The following is a 19,201-nucleotide window of genomic DNA, read 5'->3' as shown; positions in this document are numbered from 1 at the left end:
GTGTTTGCTCCATTGTGTGTTTTGGAACTTTGTTAACCCTGGAAAGATGGTGAGTTACTTCCCAGGTAGCAAAAACCCTTACCTGTGAGCATGCCTTTCATATGCAAACCAGCCAGCTGTGAGCCCACCAGCCAACCCCAACCCTTTGCAGACTCCCTCTCAGGGCCACTCAACCTCTGCTCTGATCACCCCGGAGTTAGGTACCAACAGCCACTGACATTGCGTAGCCAGTTGTAGACTGGCCTACTACCCTTCCTGCATAGAACACAATGAAGGCTTCTGCCTGTGTCTGCATCTTCCTTACTTTCTGGCCAACCCTGGTGCTTCTTCTGGGTCCCTTACAAGATCCATTCTCATGATATCTGTGAGTAATCAACTATGTTTTGAATGTCAGTCATCAGACCTGTTGATGGCATCATGTTTGAGTAAATGCAATAAAGTTGTGTTGAAATTAAATAACAAAAGATAGCCTATAAGAAAGGACAAAAGGCACAGCATTATCTATTCTTCATCCATGGTACCCATGGATACATAGAATCTCCAAATAGTGTGTATCCCTGGACAATAAACCATAGTAACAAAATCTATCAATTTATAATCTTAGAAATTTGTATGCGCTTTTGTAGAAATTTTACATTAATAGTACAACTGCTTACTTTTTCCCCTTTTGGTTCTCTCCACCTGCTGAGAGCTTTATTTCATGACAGCTGACAGGGCTCTGCATGTGACCATCTCTAGAAGTCCTCTGCTGTGCTGATTGCTACTTAGGATTCTGGTACAAATTCTATAATTGACGCTTGTGCCTGTCAATACAATAGACAGGAGTCACCATCATATGCAGTCCTGAAAGCCCTCATCTTCAATTTTCTGTTTTTTTCTAAGAATCACTGGCAGCATGAGCACACACATTGCTCAGGATATTTTTTTCTGTGTAATTTGACTCTATTTGGACAGTTTCCAACTAGGAAGCCAATCGACATGCCTAAAAGAGACTATTTTATTTTTAGTTTTTTATGTTTTCTTTTGTTAGCTGAAGTCTTTTAGTAATTCCTACACAATTACTTGGCTTCTTCTGGTTTGTTAAAGCAGTAAGTCAGACAACAACTGCCTTAATAATGTCTGTCCAAGTGGCAATCCATGTAAACTCCAGCACCACATTCAGCTGATGAGCTCTCCTGACAAAGAGACTTACTATTCCGTTCTTATCCACTATAATCTTTTTCTTATGCTTATTCTTGCTGGGAGTGGTGTAAAACTTCTTCCTTTTCTTCCTATCACCATGCAATCCCAACAAAAGATAGAGGGAAGACTCCTTTTGAATGTAATAGACAAAATAGGACATCTTCTTGTTGATTACCCACAAAAATCAGCCTTTGCTGCTCAGAAGGAATTCCATCCTTATCCTGAATTTTTGCCTTTACATTATCTGTAGTGTCTCAAGGTCCAACCTGGAATGCAATGGTATTCTCTATAAGGGATTTTACAAAAATCTGTATCTTCTATCACAGATGGAAGGTCTAAAATTAACAGAAACTATATTATAAATTGCCTTTTAGGCTCATTGATTGGCTTGAACCAGTTAGAATGACATTTTATGAAACTGAATAGAAAAATAAAATTTGTTACTATATCTCCAAAGGATTGATTGTTCTAGTTAACCATTTATGTATACAGAATTGTCATGGCCTATGTAATTTCAGATTGCTTAGCACATTTGGTGCCATGTTATTGAGGAGAAAATGTCTTCACTTGAAAAAAATATGTATTTCACGTAGAACAGTTGACAACAAATTGCAGGTGGAAATTCACCTCTCTTTTAAGGTTTGACGTAAAGTAGCGCTTCTTATTTCTTATTCTTTGTATAGCTAGCTTGACTTGTAGCAGAAGAGTAACTTCAGTCCACATTTAGAAATTTTCTTAGATTTAAAGAAAAACTTTCCAATATACCAAGTAATGAGATGCTCAGTGGGATCAGGACAGCATTATGGCTCCCTAATTGTGGGGAAAATGTGTACCACTCTCCTAAGTACTGTATTAGTCAAATGCCTAGAAACCTGTTCACCTCCATTCCTGGATTGAAAATTACAGAATTATGCTCCCTCTAGGTTCATTTATACACAATTAAACAAAATGTGTGTAATTTTCCAAGTGCAATAATTTGTTTCACTAATTTTTTTGAGTAGCAGAGTTAACTTGAATAAAAGACTATTGAGATGCTACTCCATTGCGCTTGGTTTGCATGCATTTTAGAGACACATTTGTTTAAATTTAGCTCAAATCACCAGGAAAAAAGGGGTACATGATCACATGGCTGATTTTAAGCTGAAGACAAAATTTGCAAGATGTAAGGTCAGAAGTAAGGGAGAAAGCCAGAAGCTGCTGGTTTGACCTCTTAGCCATTATATTCTGAACAAAGAATTCTATTTTTAAAATGCCCCCTTATATTTAAAAAAAATTACGATGTTTCCCATGCAAATAGAAGCCCTCATTTTATGTTGCTATCCTCTGGTAAATTAACAAATGTGCTTATCATTCGTATGCACGATCCATTTACCTTTTCAGCATATGGATCATTTGTTCATCTCCAAGGAATTTCTGAGAGTTGAGAATGCAGAATGTGTATATAGGAGAATATAAAAATTTGTACCAATGAGAGTATCAAAAGTTCAGCTTAGAACTTCATAAAAGATAAATGCAACTTCCACTGACTGCCACACTTGTTAAAATAAATGGAAGGTCCTCAGCTCAATGGGAGTCCATTCCCGGCTCCATCTGACTCATTTTGTGTAGTGTTGCATGCAGCATTATTACTCAATCCTTTTGTAGATAGTCAATTAAAAACGAAGACTAAAATAAGCAATTTTTGCACCATTGATTTGGAGTGAGGAGGACTGAGAAGAAATGACTTGTGTACACACACACACACACACACACACACACACACAGGCATGCACACACTGTTTGCTACAGAGTCAGAATGTTTCATTTCCTTTCTCCATTGAGTGGCAGTGTCCTTTAAACAACCTTGTGTGTGAATCCAGATTTTGGTGCAGAAAGTGATGGGTAGAGAGGAATGACAAAGAAGAGAGGATCAAGCCATCAAATAGTTTTAGTTCTCAAATCCTGGAAAAACGTTGTTTATCTTAGTTACTTCTCTTGTGGTTAAGACAAAATACCCAACACCAAAAGTGAAAGGAGGAAAGGTTTATTTAGCTCATAGTTTGTAGAAACTTTGGTTTGTAATCAGCTAGTTCCAAGGCTCGGTAGCATGACAGAAGGTCATTGCAGAGGAGAAGGATTTCATGGTGGGCAGTTGATAGCAAATCAAAAAAGGGCTACTGTAGCTGCTTCTGTCCCTATGTGTCCATGCTACTTAGGGTGGATAGCACTCACATCCTTAACTCTGTTGCCCTTGATCCTAGCACTGCATCATACATCAATCTGAGCATCACACAGTGTACATCCAGCCATTTCTAATAAAAGCACCACCCACGGCTGCATGAGGTTTTAGGGGACCTCTAGACACAAGCCATAACATTATTTGTCCAGATCACCCAAAGTTCCCTGAAATATCAAGTGAAGGAATTCTAGGGAGAATCATCTGCTACCCCTTGGGATTACAAAGCCCAGTGATACCCCTCGTTCCCTACAGTAAACATTTTATCAAGGTTTTTCTGTCCTCAGTCACTCTGAGTGTTTTTGTCAAGTCAGTGTGGGACTCACTGCGCATAGATGGAAGTATGTTTTTTGAGGTCAGTAAGTCTAAAGAGCAAAACATGCCTTTCAGTTTCCAGTGTCCTTTGTCTTTTATCACCTTAGTTATCAACTACCTGGTGAAAATTGGCTACAAAATAGATGCTACATGGATGTGACTGTGCTACTTTCAAATGAGTGGACTGATGAGTCTTGAAAATTTTTTCCCAAGTGGTAAGTTCATTGTGATCAAGCAGCCCTACTCCTAAATTCCTGACCACAATGCACAAAAGATAATACACTCAGCTTTCCTCCAGGAGTGAAGGTTGCCAGTGGCATCTCCAAAAATTAAACAGTGTACCCTCTGAGAACAGTTGGCAGAAGATGCACCTGCCACAGACAAAATATCTCACTCTCTGCTAATGTTTGGATATAGATTGAGTGAGTTTCCCAAGATTTTAAGTGCTGGAGGTTTGATCTTTGATCTTCACTGTGACAATATTGGGAGGTGGTATAGATCTTGAAGTAATGGGAAGTCCTTGAAAATGTGAGCCTCAGCAAGAATTCAGGTAGTTCTTGGTTGGTTCTCAAGAGACAGTTGTAATGGAAGGAGTGATGCTGGTACTTCCCTCTACTCTCTGTCTCTTGCAGTGTGATCTGTCATTTTCACATGGGCTTCTACCATGGTACCAGCCACTATCAATGCCTAACTAGAGGGTGGACAATGAGGCTGGCAGTCGTGTCTTCCCACCTCAACAACCACATACTAAATAAATCTCCATTCTTTATAAAGTTATTCAGCTTTTATGGTAAAGAAAATAAGATTAATATACCCTCCTTTTCTGCAAAAGTAGAACTTATCTGAGGCAGAGTCTATAAACCGAATCTTTGTCACTCTTTATGTCTAGCACGTTATGTCATTTTTAAAAGCAATAACTTTTTCCATGGGCCATATTTTCTAGTAGACTATGATGATTTCTTGTAGAAATGGGAATGTTTATACACTTCTTGTAAGAGTAATCCTGCAAACAGTGTGTCAAATCATCTGTTGTCACCAGTTGTTACGTAACTCATATGGGGCACTATATTCTAATATGTTACTTTAAAATCAGTCTTATCACTTCATAGTTCTATGCTGTATCATTTCAGTCACTTTACACGAAAAGTGAGTGCTTTAAACATTGATTCCTACTAGCTTTTTCTTGTCTACTGGTCTCCTGAAGAACAGAGATAACATCAACAATGCTTGTGTCCATTAAAATTATATTTCTGTGGAAAAACTCTCCTGGTTATTACCTATAATCAATGCTGTAATCTCAACATCCTGGGAAGCTGAGGCAGGATGATCACAACTTTGATCTCAAAATAAAAAATAAAATAAAAGGGGCCAGTGATGTAACTCAGTGAAGAGGCCCTATATTCAATCTCCACTACTATCTTCCCTGTATACACATGAAAACAATTCTTCATTTTGAACTGAATTATTGATCTGTTCTCAATGTCTGACATTTAAATGTCAATCCTAAATCAGATTTATAAAATGAGGTGTTAATGGCCTCACTTAAATATGTCAATTATTTGTTCAACCAGAGGCACCAAAGTTGATGCATCACATTGCATCAAATCCTATCAACTGACAGACAGACAGGGCAGGGAACAGCAGTTTGGGCACGTGTTGCCCCTCCAGGCTCCCTCCAAGCTCTTCTGCAGCCAACGACTGGCTCCTCCCCTCATCTCTTGTACTGAGCTGGTCTTCCTCTTGTTTCTGTGCTGTCATTGTTCTATGGATCATTTTTTATAAACCTAGATCTTGTAACCTGAACAGCTGCTTCTAAGGTAACAATATGCAATATATTAGCTAGTCTTAATTACCTACTATGTTTTTTGAAATTCTGTATCATTTCTGTACTTTTTCTGCTTTGCCTTTTAAAATAAAATAATTATTCTTACAAAATGGCGTTTTCTTTTTTAAAGACCATTTATTCTTAAAATATATTTAAATGTGTTTCATGTTTCATGCAATAGAGTTTAGCACTAGAAACAAAAATTTTTTAGTCTGGCAATGATGATTAAAAATAAATGATTTCACTTTCTAAAGAAATGCATTCTAAAGCAAGGTACGCTCTTTCCAATTTTGTTTTGTCCTGGTGAGACTTTAAAACTGGCCTCTATTCTTTTTTCTGGGGAGGGAAATCTGGATGAATGTGGAAAAGACTATTTTTTAAAAAGCATTCACTCATTAATGTTCAGATGAGCAGGGACCTGTCACTCTTTCCTGCAGAGCCCATTAAATTAACACTAAGTAAAATCTTTTTTATTTCTGTTTTCAAATTTGTTTCAAGTGTTTCTACCTGGGTTTTACAGGTCTCAGAAGTTATTCAATGAATGACCTCTGAGGAAATTCTCATATCAAATGTTATCACAACAAAGTGATTTTTAAAGAAAATTATTTAAAGAGAAAAAAAAACAGAAAAAGGGTAGAAATAACACATAATTTCAAGAAAAACAGTAAGAAATCACTAGCTGATAAATTACATATTGTCCTCTTAGAAATAGTTGTTCAAGTTACAGAAGTGAACCATACAAAGAGGACATTCAAACAGTAAAACTGCAAACAGTTCTGTTCAACGATCCAACAAAAGCTTAGTAATATGGTTATCAGCCCTATACACTTACATACATACAGTTACATCCTATAGAGCACTTTCTTTTCCTCTATTTTTTACAATAGCAATTGCACATTTTGGGTTTCATTACTCCTACAGTTCTTATTTCTTTATACACTAGAGACACAATGTGATATTTATAAATATGATTCTTATTTATTTCACTTATGAGGATAGTTTCAAGTTATCTCCATTTACCTGTGAAAGATTCAAGATCATCTTTTTATAGCTGAGTAATATTCCATTGTATAAAAATACCACGTCCTTTGCATCCACTCTGTGGTTGATGGGCATCTTGGTTGTTTCCAAGATTTAGCTATTACAAATTGTGCTGCTATGAACATGGGTGCACATGTATCACTGTGACATGACCTTTTCAGTTTTCTGGGAAAATAACCAGGAGGGGAATAGCTGGATTGAATGACATTTCCAATCCTAGTCTTCTGAGAATTCTCCATACTGATTTCCATAGTGGTTGTACCAGTCTACACCCCTCCAACAGTGGAGCAGTGTTCCTTTTTCTCCTCACACCTTGTCAACATTTGTTATCAAATTATTTTTTGACAGCAGCTATTCTTTCCGGAATGAGATGAAATCTCAGTGCTGTTTTAATTTGCATTTCTCAACTGACCAGTGATGCTGAAGATTACTTCATGTATTTATTTGCCATTTGTATATCTTCATCTGAGAACTGTGTGTTCATCTCAGATGCCCATTTTTGGAGAAGGTCTTTGAATTTGGGGGCTTGATGTTTTTCAATTCTTTGTGTGTTCTGGATTTAAGTCCTTTGTCTGAGGGGTTGCTGACCAAAATTCTTTCCCATTCTGTGGGATTTCTTTTCACTCTGTTGGTGATTTCTTTTGAAGTAGAGAAACTTTTAAATAATATGGGATCTCAGTTGTTGATTCTTTGAAGTGTTTCCCGTGCAGTTTGCATTTTGTTCTTGAATTCTCTTCCTACCCCTATGTCTCCAAATTTCTACCTACCTTGTCTTCCAGTAGATTTAGTGTTTCTGTTTTAACATTTAGGCCTTTGATCCATTTAGACTTCAGTTTTGTGCATGGTGATGGATATGAATCTAGTTTCAGTCTTTGGCATGTGGAATGCAAACTTTTCCAACACCATTTATTAAAAAGGCTATCCTTCTCCAGGTGAACTTGTTTAGCCCCTTTGTCAAATATCAGGTGGCTGAGTGTCTTTGTAGTTATGCTTGCATCTTCTAATCTGTTCCATTGATCCTCAGGACTATTTCTTTGCCAGACCATGCTGATTTTATCACTGTGGCTTTGTAGTATAGTTTCAAGTCAGGAATTGAGATGCCTCCTCCCTTGCCTTTGTTACCCAGAATTGCCATTGCTATTCTTGGTTTCTTCTGTTTCCAAATAAATTTTAGGACTGTTTTCTCTAGATCTGTGAGGTATGTTAATGGTATTTTGATTGGGATTGCATTACCTCTGTGTAACAGTTTTGGGAGTATGGCCATTTTCACAATGTTGGTTCTTCCTAGCAAAGAACAAGGAATATCCTTCTATTTTGTAATATCCCATTCAATCTCCTTTTTTAGCGTCACATACTTTTCAGCACACAGGTCTTTTGCATTCTCAGTTAGGTTCATCCTTAAGTATTTCATTTTTTATATGCTATTATGAAAGGTGATATTTCCATAATTTCTCTCTCAGTGAGGGTTTTGTTTGTGTACTGGGATGCTATTGATTTTTGAGCATTGACTTTGTATCATTACACTGCTGAATTTATTATCTTTTAATGGAGTTTTTTGGGTCTTCTCTATACAGTATCATGTTATCTGCAAATTATCTGATAATTTAACTTCTTCTTTTCCTATCTTTATTCCTTTTATTTCTCTCTCTTGTCTGATTGCCCTTGCTAGTGTTTCCAGGACTATATTGAATAGGAGTGGTGATAGTGGACATCTTTGTCTTGGTCCTGATTTTAAAGTGAAAGCTTTCAGTTTTTATCATGAGTATGTGTTGGACTTTATCAAAAGCTTTTTCTTCATCTATTGAGATGACCATGTGGTTTTTGTTTTTGGCTCTGTTGATGTGATATATTACATTTATTGATTTGCATATGTTAAACCATCCCTGCATTTCTGGAATGAATCCCACTTGGTTGTGATGTATAATCTTCTTGCTGCATTTTATTTGTCCGTATTTTATTGAAAATGTTTGCATCAATGTTCATTAGTGAGATTGGCTTATAGTTCTCCTTTTTGGTTGGGTCTTTTTCTGGTTTTGGTATCAGACTAATACTTTCCTCCAGGAATGATTTAGGGAGGATTAATTCCTTTTCAATTTCATTGAAGAGTTTAAGGAGTATTGGCATCAAATCTTCTCTAAATTTCTTGTAGAATTCAACCATGAATCCCTCAGGACCTGGGATTTTCTTTGTTGGTAAATTTTTAATTACATTTTCAATTTCAATAGCTGATATTGGGTTATTCAAAATTAGTATATGTTCTTGGTTGAGCTTTGGTAGCTCATCTGTTTCTAGAAGTCTGTCCATTTCCTCTGTGTTTTCCACTCTATATAAGTAGAGAGTTTCAAAGTAGGTATTCATGATCTTTTGAATTTCCATCAGATCTGTAGTAATTTCCCTCTTTTCAGGCCTTATTGCCTGGATTTGAGTTTTTTCTTTCTTTTTCTTGATAAGGTTAGCTTGAGGTCTGTCAATTTTGTTTATTCTCTCAAAAAAAAAACCGGCTTTTTGATTCATTAATTCTTATATTTTTTTTAGTTTCAATTGCATTGATTTCTGCTCTCATCTTTACAATTTCCTCCCTTCTATGAGCTTTGGGTTTAACTTGTTCTTCTTTTTCTAGAAGCTTGAGATGAAGCATTAGGTTATTTGTGTTCGTTCTGTTTTTTTGATATGACAACTTATTGGTATATATTTCCCTCTTAAGAGCGCTTTCATTGCGTCCCACAGATTATGATATGTTGTTTCTGCATTTTCAATGAATTATCATATTGCTGTATTTGTTCTTTAATTTCACCGGTAGCCCACTGATTGTTCAGAAGGTTGTTGTTTAATTTCCATGTATTTATGCAGGTTTTGCAATTTTTTTGCCATTAATTTCCAATTTCAGTGTGCTATGGTCTGATATTATACATGAGATAATTTCAATATCTTTACAGTTGCTTAAGAATATTTTATGGGACAATATATGGTCTATTTTGGAGAATGTACCATGCGCAGCTGACAAGGATGTGTATTCTAATGTGGTTGGGTTGAACACTTTGTAAACATCTACTAAATACAATTGCTCACAGGTATGATTCAGTTCTATTATTTCTTTGCTGACTTTTTGTCTAGTTGATCTATCTCTTTGTGATAATGTGTGTTAAGGCCCCCTGTTATAATTGTGTTCTTGTATATTTGGTATTTCATGTCCACTATTATTTGTCTTATATATTTGGGTGCTCCTGTATTTGGTGCATATATATTTACAATTGTTTGTTCTTTCTCTTGAATTTTTCCACTAATGAGTATGTAGTAGCCTTCTTTATCTCTTTTAATCATTTTAGGTTTGAAGCTCACATTGTCTTCAAATAGAATAGTTACTTTTGCTTTTTTCTGGGTTCCAATGACATGGACTATTGTTTTCTGTCTTTTGACTTTTAATCTATGAATTTCCTTTTGGGTCAGATGTGTCTTGAATACTGCATATTGTGAGATCATGTTTTTGATCCATTCTGTCAATCTGTTTCTTTTGATAGGTGAATTGAGGTCATTTACATTTATGGATATCACTGATATGTACTGGCTTGACTTTGCCATGTTACATTCCTGTTGTTTGCTTTCTGCTTTCCCCCCTTGTTTAATTGCTGGTCCTACTTGGTGGTTTCTTTCTGTTGTTGTTCTGGAGATTGTCTCATTTTTACCTCTCTCAAGTAAGTCTTTCAGTACTCTTTCTATGGTTGATTTGGTGGACATGAGTTCTTCAGTTGTTCTTTGTCATGGAAGTACATTGTTTCTCCATTAAACTTGAATGAAAGTTTTTCTGGGTACATCAATCTGGTTGAAAATTTTTTCTTTCAGGGCTTGAAATTCTGACTCCAAGCTCATCTTGACTTGAGGGTTTGTGCTGAAAAGTCTGCTGTGATTCTAACGGACTTTCCTTGATAGGTGAGTTGTGTCTTTTCTCTAACAGCTTTTAGTATTCTGTTTTTATGCTGTATGTCTGATATCTTTAATATTATATGGCTGGGTGTAGATTTATGTTGGTTGTGACTATTTGGCATTGTAGATGCCTCACTTATCTTCATATCAGGGTTTTTTTTTTGCCATGTTTGGGAAGTTTTCTGCTATTACTTCTGTGAATATTTTAGTTATGTAATTTGCACTGACTCCTGCATCTTCATTGATGCCTATTTATCTTATATTGTTTCTCTTGGCATCATCTTGAAGCTGATGGATTTTCATTTCATGCTGCTTTGTTATTTTTAAAAGTTCTGTGCTTTCATGATCACTAATTATGATCATGTCCACGAGGTCTGAAATCTTATCCTCAGCTTCATTTAAACTGTTTTGCCAGTTTTCAATAGAATTTTTTGTTTCTTGGATGTCTCTGAGTTTGTTACATGAATTCTGCTTGTTTTCTATATTGTTTGTTCAAGGTTTCAATCAGTTTCCTATGCTCCTGTACTTTTTTCTGTATTTCTTCTTTAGCTGCACTAAGCAACAACTTTACTAAGGTTGTTATTTGTATCTTTACATTGGAGAGTACTACTAATTTGATTTCGTCTATAGCCTCATGGAGTTTTTGTTTGTTTGTTTGTTTTGTTTTGTTTTTTTGTTTGTTTGTTTGTTTTTAATTTCACTCACTATCTTTTCAGAGATTTCCGGTGTGTTACTTTTGAACTCCTCTGTTTCAATGTCTCCAGTACTTGCTCCTGGTGGACTTGATGTTTGAGATTAAATTTTCTTTTTCTTTTTGCCATTTTCCCTTTTTGAGTTAATATATGGTCCTTCAATCCCACTAGTGTCAACTGTTGGTAGTGTGTATCTTGGGGTCCTACAGTAAGGTTGATGTTTGTCCAGTTGCTAGGTCCCACAATGAAGAGGTGGTCTAGTTACCTGACTTCCCACTGCAGGGCCTGGGCTGACAAGCCTCGTAGCACTGATGTAGGTCAACTTTTGGTTCCTGCTGTTATTTTATCTTCAGGTTATTCCAGGTCACCAAATCTTCCTGTCTATAATACTTGTGTTGGCTGAGGCCATACTGTGTCCCTATTGCTTCCCTGTGTGTCTCATAAGCTATTTTGATTTTCTCCAAGTTGGAAGAGTCCTTATCGGCACACTCCTCACCCTGCCTGATGTTTTCTGTGTGCAGGAAGGAGTCACCCACTCGTGTCAGACTCACCAAGGTCTTACAGTTAGTTGGAGGGAGCTTTACTGTCAGACCTTTTTACCCACTGTACATCTCTATTTTAGGGGCATACTCATCACACTGACTGGAGCCTGCTGAGATCTTCTGTTTGGGTGAGATTCATTAATCTCCCTTCAAGCTAGCACAGTTAATCCACCATAGTCCAAGGTTCTGGGAGAAAGGGTGGGAACTGAAGATCAACAAGTGTTAGGTCCAGGAGGTAGGAAGTGTCCCCAAGGAGACAGCAGGTGTCCTGTCCGGGCATCCACTGGGTGTGCAGGAAGCATGGTGCAGCAGCGTAGGTGGTCCTGGGCCAACGAACAGACTGGTGGCATCAGTCTGGGTATCCACAGGGCACACAGGAAGCATAGTGCAGTGGTGTACATGGCCCTGGTTTGAGGGGCAGGCTTGTGGCCTCAGTCCGGGTGTCTACAGAGTGCTATCTTGTTTTGAAGTCCTATATCACTTTCATGGTTTTGCTCTGAGTGGGTTCATTCTGTTTCATCCTGTTTGGTCCCATTCTACTTAGTGAAGCTGTAACTTGAACCATTTGTTGAAGTTGTAGGACAAATGCCAGGGGAAGCACAGGAGAATAGTGACTGGAGCCTGCTGGAGTCTTCTGTTTGGGTGAGAGGTCAGAGTCTCCCTTCAACTCAGCACAGCTAACCAACTGCAATTTAAAGTTCTGGGAGGAGGAGAGGGAGCCAAAGATCAAGTACTTGATCTAGGTGATGGGGTGGGTAACTAAGGGCAATGGCCATTGGCACATCATTCTTCCAGGCTGGTGGGAGTCGCGCAGGAAGTGCCCAAGGTTCGGCACAAGGTCTGAGGGCTGTGTGACATTCTTCAGTGCTGAGGGGAGATGTGTAACAAGCGCATGGTGGCAGGGACCAAGGTCCCAGGGCCGTGTAGTGTTCCTCAGTGCCAACGAGAGTTGCACAGGAAGCGCACACAACAAAGTGATTTTGAATCACATTTAATGTTAGTGAGTGGTTCTTCACAGGATCCCTTCAGCATGTAAAAATATTGTAGACTTTCAAAAAGTGGTTTAGCATCTTTGTTTGACTATGCTGTTCTGTCTTTTTTTTTAAATAAATTTTTCATGGGCCATGTTTTATAGCAGATTATGACATATGAAATAAGAATGTTTATAAACGGTTCTTAGGGAGCAAAAAGTGTGTAATCATCTCTTGTCACCAATTGGAAATCAACTCACGAGATACTGTATTCTAATATGCCACTCTGAAAATCAGTTTCATTACTTTATAGTTATATATTGTGTCATTTTAATCACTTGTGGAATGTTATTGTTTGACATATTGAATCCAGGTGGCTATATCAATTTATGGGGACCCATTTGGTAGTTAGTATCTGCGTAGCCACCACTGGAACAGTAGCTAGCACTGGTATTCCCAAAAATATAGGATACAAAAGTAAACGAAGCGATTGATTGATGTAATGAATGAATCCAAAATATGCTCCAGGTTATGATTTTAGTTAAACCTGAGTTAGGAACTTCAAAATAGAATAAATGGCTGTTTATAGCACTGGTAAAATGTTTTACTGGGTCATGCTGTCTTTGTGTGTATGTGTGTTCCCACACTGTGGGGGATATGTCTATGTGTAGGGCCTTAATATCCATGAAATATTCCCTGGCTTCTCAAACAGCTACTTTGTGATTTCTCCTGGGTGTAGCAATTGGAAATAGTAATGATACAACTCGGAAAGTGATCAGCACAAAACAGACATTCCTTTCTGTGTTATAGAATATGTATGTGATGAACTCTAAGCTCTCTTCTCTTATTGAAAACAAGGAAGCTATTAGGTAGATTGATTCTTTGTATGATATATGTAAATATACTTGTTATACATTCTCTCTCTGTCTGTCTTTCTCTCTCTTTTTCTTTCTCTCATTTTATTCTGGAGGTTGAACCCAGGGACTTTGCACTGAGCTACCTTTTTATTTTTCATTTTTTGAGACAGAAACTGAACTTGCAATCTTCCAGGTTCCATCTCCATAGTGCTGGGACATCAGTTGTATACCACTGCTCCCAGCACCCACTTTTTACATATAAACTTCAAAATATTTAGAGTAAACAGTAGAGGTCATAAATACTTCAAAAGTATACGCAGGCTGAAGTCCAAGGACACTGAATTTACTGTTTTTTGCAGTACAAAGTTAAGTGCACCTGGACTTGGAATTCATACATACAAAACTCTCCTTTGCCCTAGCATAGTTCAACAGCCTAACGGTGTTGCCTTTCCTTTTGGCTTTTAGTAGTTTGCCTACTATGCCCAGAAAATGAATATTACCCAATTATTAACCAACTACCCAATTATCCTAAAGAGTCTTTCCTAAGCAGCAACATAACACTGAGGGAAAAAAGTGATGAACTGTGACTTCTTGTCCAAGTCAATGGATCGTACAATCTTTAAAATCAAGCTTTGCAATGTGCAGATTAACATTTCCTGAGACATTAAGCCAAGTCATACTGTACACAGTTTGATTACAAGATGTAATCAAAACCAGGTCTGCTGTTTTAGACTAGAATTTTCCAGCCAGAGTAAGCACAATTACTGCCTACTCTTGTTTTTCCTGGGTTTCTCATCTGATTTTCAGGGTAGGAAAACAAATGTTGTAAGTAAGAGAGGGAAAAGTGGGCTAAACAGCAACTTGTTAGAAATCTGTCCTCAGTTTTTGTCTTACCTTCTGTATATTGGAAAGGCACCCCTGGGAGCAGCCCACGAAGGTATGCAAATCTGATTGCAAAAGCAATAAACAGGAGCTACATGAAGGTCTCTCTCCTGCTAACCCTGTTAATGTCAGACTGGAAGTTGTCTAAATGTCTGATCTCTCATTCAATCAATAGTAACACATTTTAGAGAGGAGAGAGGGTGAGAAAAAGCCCAGGGACAAGGTTATGGAAGAATGCCATTCCAGACTCCCGTGGTGTACCTCCAAGACTTCAGCAAAGCATTGCCAAGAGGTATGCTAAACAAAACAGGTTGAAGAGAGGACTCGGGTTTGCTCCACTTACATGTTTTCATCAAAATGAAATGGCTGTTGACTTACTCATTTGCATTCAAAAAGCAGGAAGGATAAAATGAAAACAAACCCCAAATCACCCACCTGACCTAATGGTTCCATTAGAGCATTAGCACGATGATTCTTACAGCATTAATTGAGAATCTTCTAGGAACACAAGCTCCCTTATGTTAGAATCTCTGATTAACCAAACTTTAACCTTCTGTCGATTAAAGTTTGAGAACCACCGAGTTTAGACATAGCCTCTCTTATTTTCAGGAAATGATGCTCTTCCCAGGGCCTCATTTTTTTGAATTTGAACCAAGTGATTTCAAGGAATCAGAAGGAAGCAGAGACAAACAATTCTTTCCAATTTTAATTACTATTCGGATCAACTGGTCTTGTTATGCCATTTAGACAAAATGAATTCAAAATAATTATGACATTAGAATTAATAAGAATGATTTATAGCTAAAGGATAAGCTACTTGGAAATCTTGAAGATGGGGGTCTATTTCAAGACTTCTCTTGTTTGAGTGACATTGATATTATGGAATATAATTCCTCATGGAGGCTGACCTCTGTGTCATAGGATGTGCAGCCATCTCTGTCTTCTCCTTTTTAGAAGTTAGTAATATCCACTCCCCACAGATGGAAAATTGTAAAATTTCAGTTTTCCCTGGGAAACAAATTTTCCCCATATTGAGAACCGCATATCTAGTCAGTCATTTAGAAATGTTTTATTTCTTCATCAATCTTAAAAAAATAAACAGCACATACTGGACATATCTCGTAAGCCAAACACTGTCTATTGTATTGAAAATATATGTTTTATCTTGGTATAAATATTTCATTGTATCAGAACGAGTTCTGAACTTGGGCAAAAGTGATTTCATGGTACTGCCCAGCTAGTATTTCAGAGCTCGGTATTTCAACTCAATCATTGCTTTTCATTTCATTCACATTTATTCATATAGAACCTTACAAACGTTGAGTAATTAGCCACTGTGGTGGATTAAGCATAACAGTGGTTGTAATGTAAGTGGTATGGTCAACAGTGTACTCAGCTCTCCATGATTCTGTAAGAGTGTGTGTCCTAGTGACACTGCCATCTTGGGTTTTGTGGGTACACTCAATGATATTAGCGCGGCAAAATCATATAACAATGCATTTCTGAGAATACATCTCTGTTGTCAAGGTCATGTCTATTTGTAAACTGAGGCAGGTGGACTCTATGACCTTTTGGATGACTTGTGCTTTTTATATTTCTATCAATAATACAGCAGTGCCTTGTTTCATGAATTCAGATCTCTCCATGATTCTGGATGCAAAGCAAACTAAATGAGAACCAAATCAAATTTCCCCCTGAGATCAGCGCTGAGCCTGACCAAGTCCGATTTGATTCTCCTACACTTTGATTTTACTACTGTATGTATCAGTCATATCCTGTTGCAGTTTTTGTTTAGCTAATTATTGTGAAGCAGATGTTTTATCTCAGCAACCTCTGTGATTCCTACCAAATCTTTGTGGCAAATCTCTTGCTATTATTTTCAAAAAGTTCCTGAATTGAGACAAAATTAGGTTCAAGTCCCCAAATCTGCCCAATAATGTGTAGGCATCCTGATTATGGTGAGAGTCTTCACACTCTAAATTGCACCAAGGTGTTTAGTGGGAAGATATGAAATAATTACCATAAAATGAAAGGACAAAAGAATAAAAGCACAACATATATTGAGCATTTACTTTCAATAGCATTAATCAAAACACAGTATAACTTTGGTATTTATTTTAGGTAATAGCAAGTTTTCATTTCCTAAAATATCTATGGAACACTTTTGTTTTGCCTAATATTATACTAATGCTCCAGAATATAGAAACTTCTAGATTTCCACTGCCTTGAAGGAGTTTGGTTTTCCATTAAGCATCGGTAAGAACTTCATAGTCAGAGGCCTGCTCAAAAACTGTCTTTATTGTTTATTCCTAAGGAGGTAGACCAAGACTAAAATTACAATTTAGGAAGATAACCAGAAAATACTGGTGCTGGGCTTAATTGCATTCTTTTAAGTACTTTCACGTGGAAATAAAAATAGGTACATTTGTTCACACATCTTTCCTTATGCTCTAAATTCTCAGTATTTCTCCAGACTGAACTTATCCCAGGCACCATATTTCTGTGTAGCACTTAGTGGCCGCCCATGAGCCATGCTGAGTTGGTCAGGAACTTCCCCGGCTTCCGGCTTGAACCACCCAGGGTAAGGGCTCTCAAGGACTCAGGGCAAGCTGTCTGCAGTGCCCTTACGCAGATACTTTGCTCAGACCTTACCAAGAAAACCAGTTTATCCTGATCCATGAAATCATAGCTCATTATTTCTTTCAAGTTCATTCATGTGGAACTTGACCCTAAGAAATAAATGTGGGAGAAAAGCAAATCTTTTTGGGGGGATTTTTCTACTTTTAACATTAGGTACACTGTCACGGTGTATAATTGGTAGTGCTGATATTATTAATAGATTAAAATAATTGAGATGGAGTGACTGGTTTTCCTCCCAAATTTATTAGAGAAAATTAAGTGAATCAGGCAGTGTGCCAATGCTTGTATTCCGTTCTTTAAATGTCACATCATTTTCATTGCTTCATAAATGCTATCGCTACTACAGGATTTCTCAGGAATTTTGTTTGAGAATGACTCTTACAATTCTAAGCAACTTTAAAGGATCCCATTTTCGCTTTCATTACTGTAACAAGAAGAATTTCAAAGAAAAAGAAAAGATACAGGTGAGTTGGGCTGGTTTTTGTGTAATTTTTCAGAATTTGAGAGAAAGCTTTCTCCATTGATCTGTGCACAAATTGCAAGACGGTTTGAAGCTGGGCTCCTGGCAGAGTGTTGGAAAGGGTTTTCAGTGTTATTAGTATTCTTCATGGCTGTTTGTTGTCTGCTGGGGCAATTATCTTGCTTTAATTTAGGTCACTAATGATATTACGAGATAGTTTGATGGTGGTGTAATTTCTTTTGATGTTGTTTTTGCTGCTATTGCTTATATCAACTCATTGTGATTCCATAAAAGATGGAATTCTATACTCACTGAGGGAGAGCCGGGAGGGGAGCAGGAGAAGGGAGGGAGGGGGCTGCCGCCACTGGCAATGCTGAGCATTAGGACCTGGCTGCGTGGATGTGCTTCCATGGTGAGGATTTTCTCTTGTCCTGTTCAGTGCTCTCCCAGCTCAGGACTTGAAGGCTGGGCAATCACACCACGCTGCTGGGTGTCCTGTCACATTTGAAATTATTTCCGACAGGCTACCAAAACAATTGGTCCCTCACTTCAGTGGCTTTTACACTAGTTGAAGTCTAATTTATAAGATAGATCATTCGCTTCAGTGATTCCCACCTCAGATCTTCCTAAGTTATCCTAGGCAGGGAGCTCATCCGAAATACACAAAGCCTTCCTTTACCCCAACCCCTCTTTCCTGCAGCATTGCCCCCTAGAAAGGACAGCTACGAATCTTCAATTGATTATTGCCTAATAGAAATATTTTCTTTGGCATCTAGCTGTATTTATTATGTATATATTTGCATGCAAAGCTGTAGTACTTATTTGAAATGCATACATACTGGTTTCTAGCATGTTTTAATAAAAACTAGCTTGGAATGGCTGTATTTCATCTAATTCCTCCCACCCTGGGCTGAAGCAGGATGATTCTGGGCTCAGTGACAGAGGTGGTCAGGTCTGTGGTGCATTCAGGGTCTCCTGCTACTTAGCTTGCCAGAGAATTTCAATCGTTGAGGAAATGTGATTCAGAATCCTCAGGAGGCTTTCTGCTTTGGGGCAAATCATATAAAAATAGTTTTAAGATAAGTGAAATAGAGAATAGAATTTAGATAATCATAGTATTTAGGAAATAAATACTGTTGTATGTTAATATTCAGAAATAACACTACAAGTATCTTAGTAAATCCATGAAATTGCACTTTTTTTTAAGGCTGAACTGTACACTTTGGATTGTACAGTCATCAATCCAGGGAGGTGGACATGTCCATACCCTGCGTCCTGTCCCTCACAATTGTGAGAAACACAACAGTCATGCATTTCAGGGATAATTCCAGTTAATGCACATCTACTTTTGCCCTAGCATCAGACATATACTGCCACACAGGATGGCTTTGTGTTTCTAGTTTAAAAATGTCTAGGAAAAGCCTATGATACTCAGCTTTTCCTCATTTGGCACCAAAGCCTGGTAGCCACTTTTCTCAGCATCAGAGCTATACCCCCAGGATCCACTATTATTATGCTTTAAATCTCAGCATTTATTTGACCACCTGCTGGCCAGGTGTATTTTTAGGTACCTGTAGAAGTGGGACCTTCAACATGTCTCTCCCTGTTCTCTGGCTTATCACTAAGGATATAACAGACTCCTGCTCTCCGTGAGGCTT

The 19,201-nt window shown here is 37.7% G+C and overlaps 1 pseudogene; it reads right to left on the bottom strand.

The window, feature by feature from the left end:
• Window positions 1–1,058: 1,058 nt before the first annotated feature.
• Window positions 1,059–17,954, bottom strand: LOC134478432 (ubiquitin-ribosomal protein eS31 fusion protein-like; annotated as a pseudogene).
• Between the last annotated feature and the right edge of the window lie 1,247 nt (window positions 17,955–19,201).

Source organism: Cavia porcellus, unplaced genomic scaffold (assembly GCF_034190915.1).
Source record: "Cavia porcellus strain 051 isolate PalLab524CR breed Dunkin Hartley unplaced genomic scaffold, mCavPor4.1 scaffold_13, whole genome shotgun sequence".
NCBI lineage: Eukaryota > Metazoa > Chordata > Mammalia > Rodentia > Caviidae > Cavia > Cavia porcellus.
This window is presented reverse-complemented; position numbering and strand designations above follow the sequence as displayed.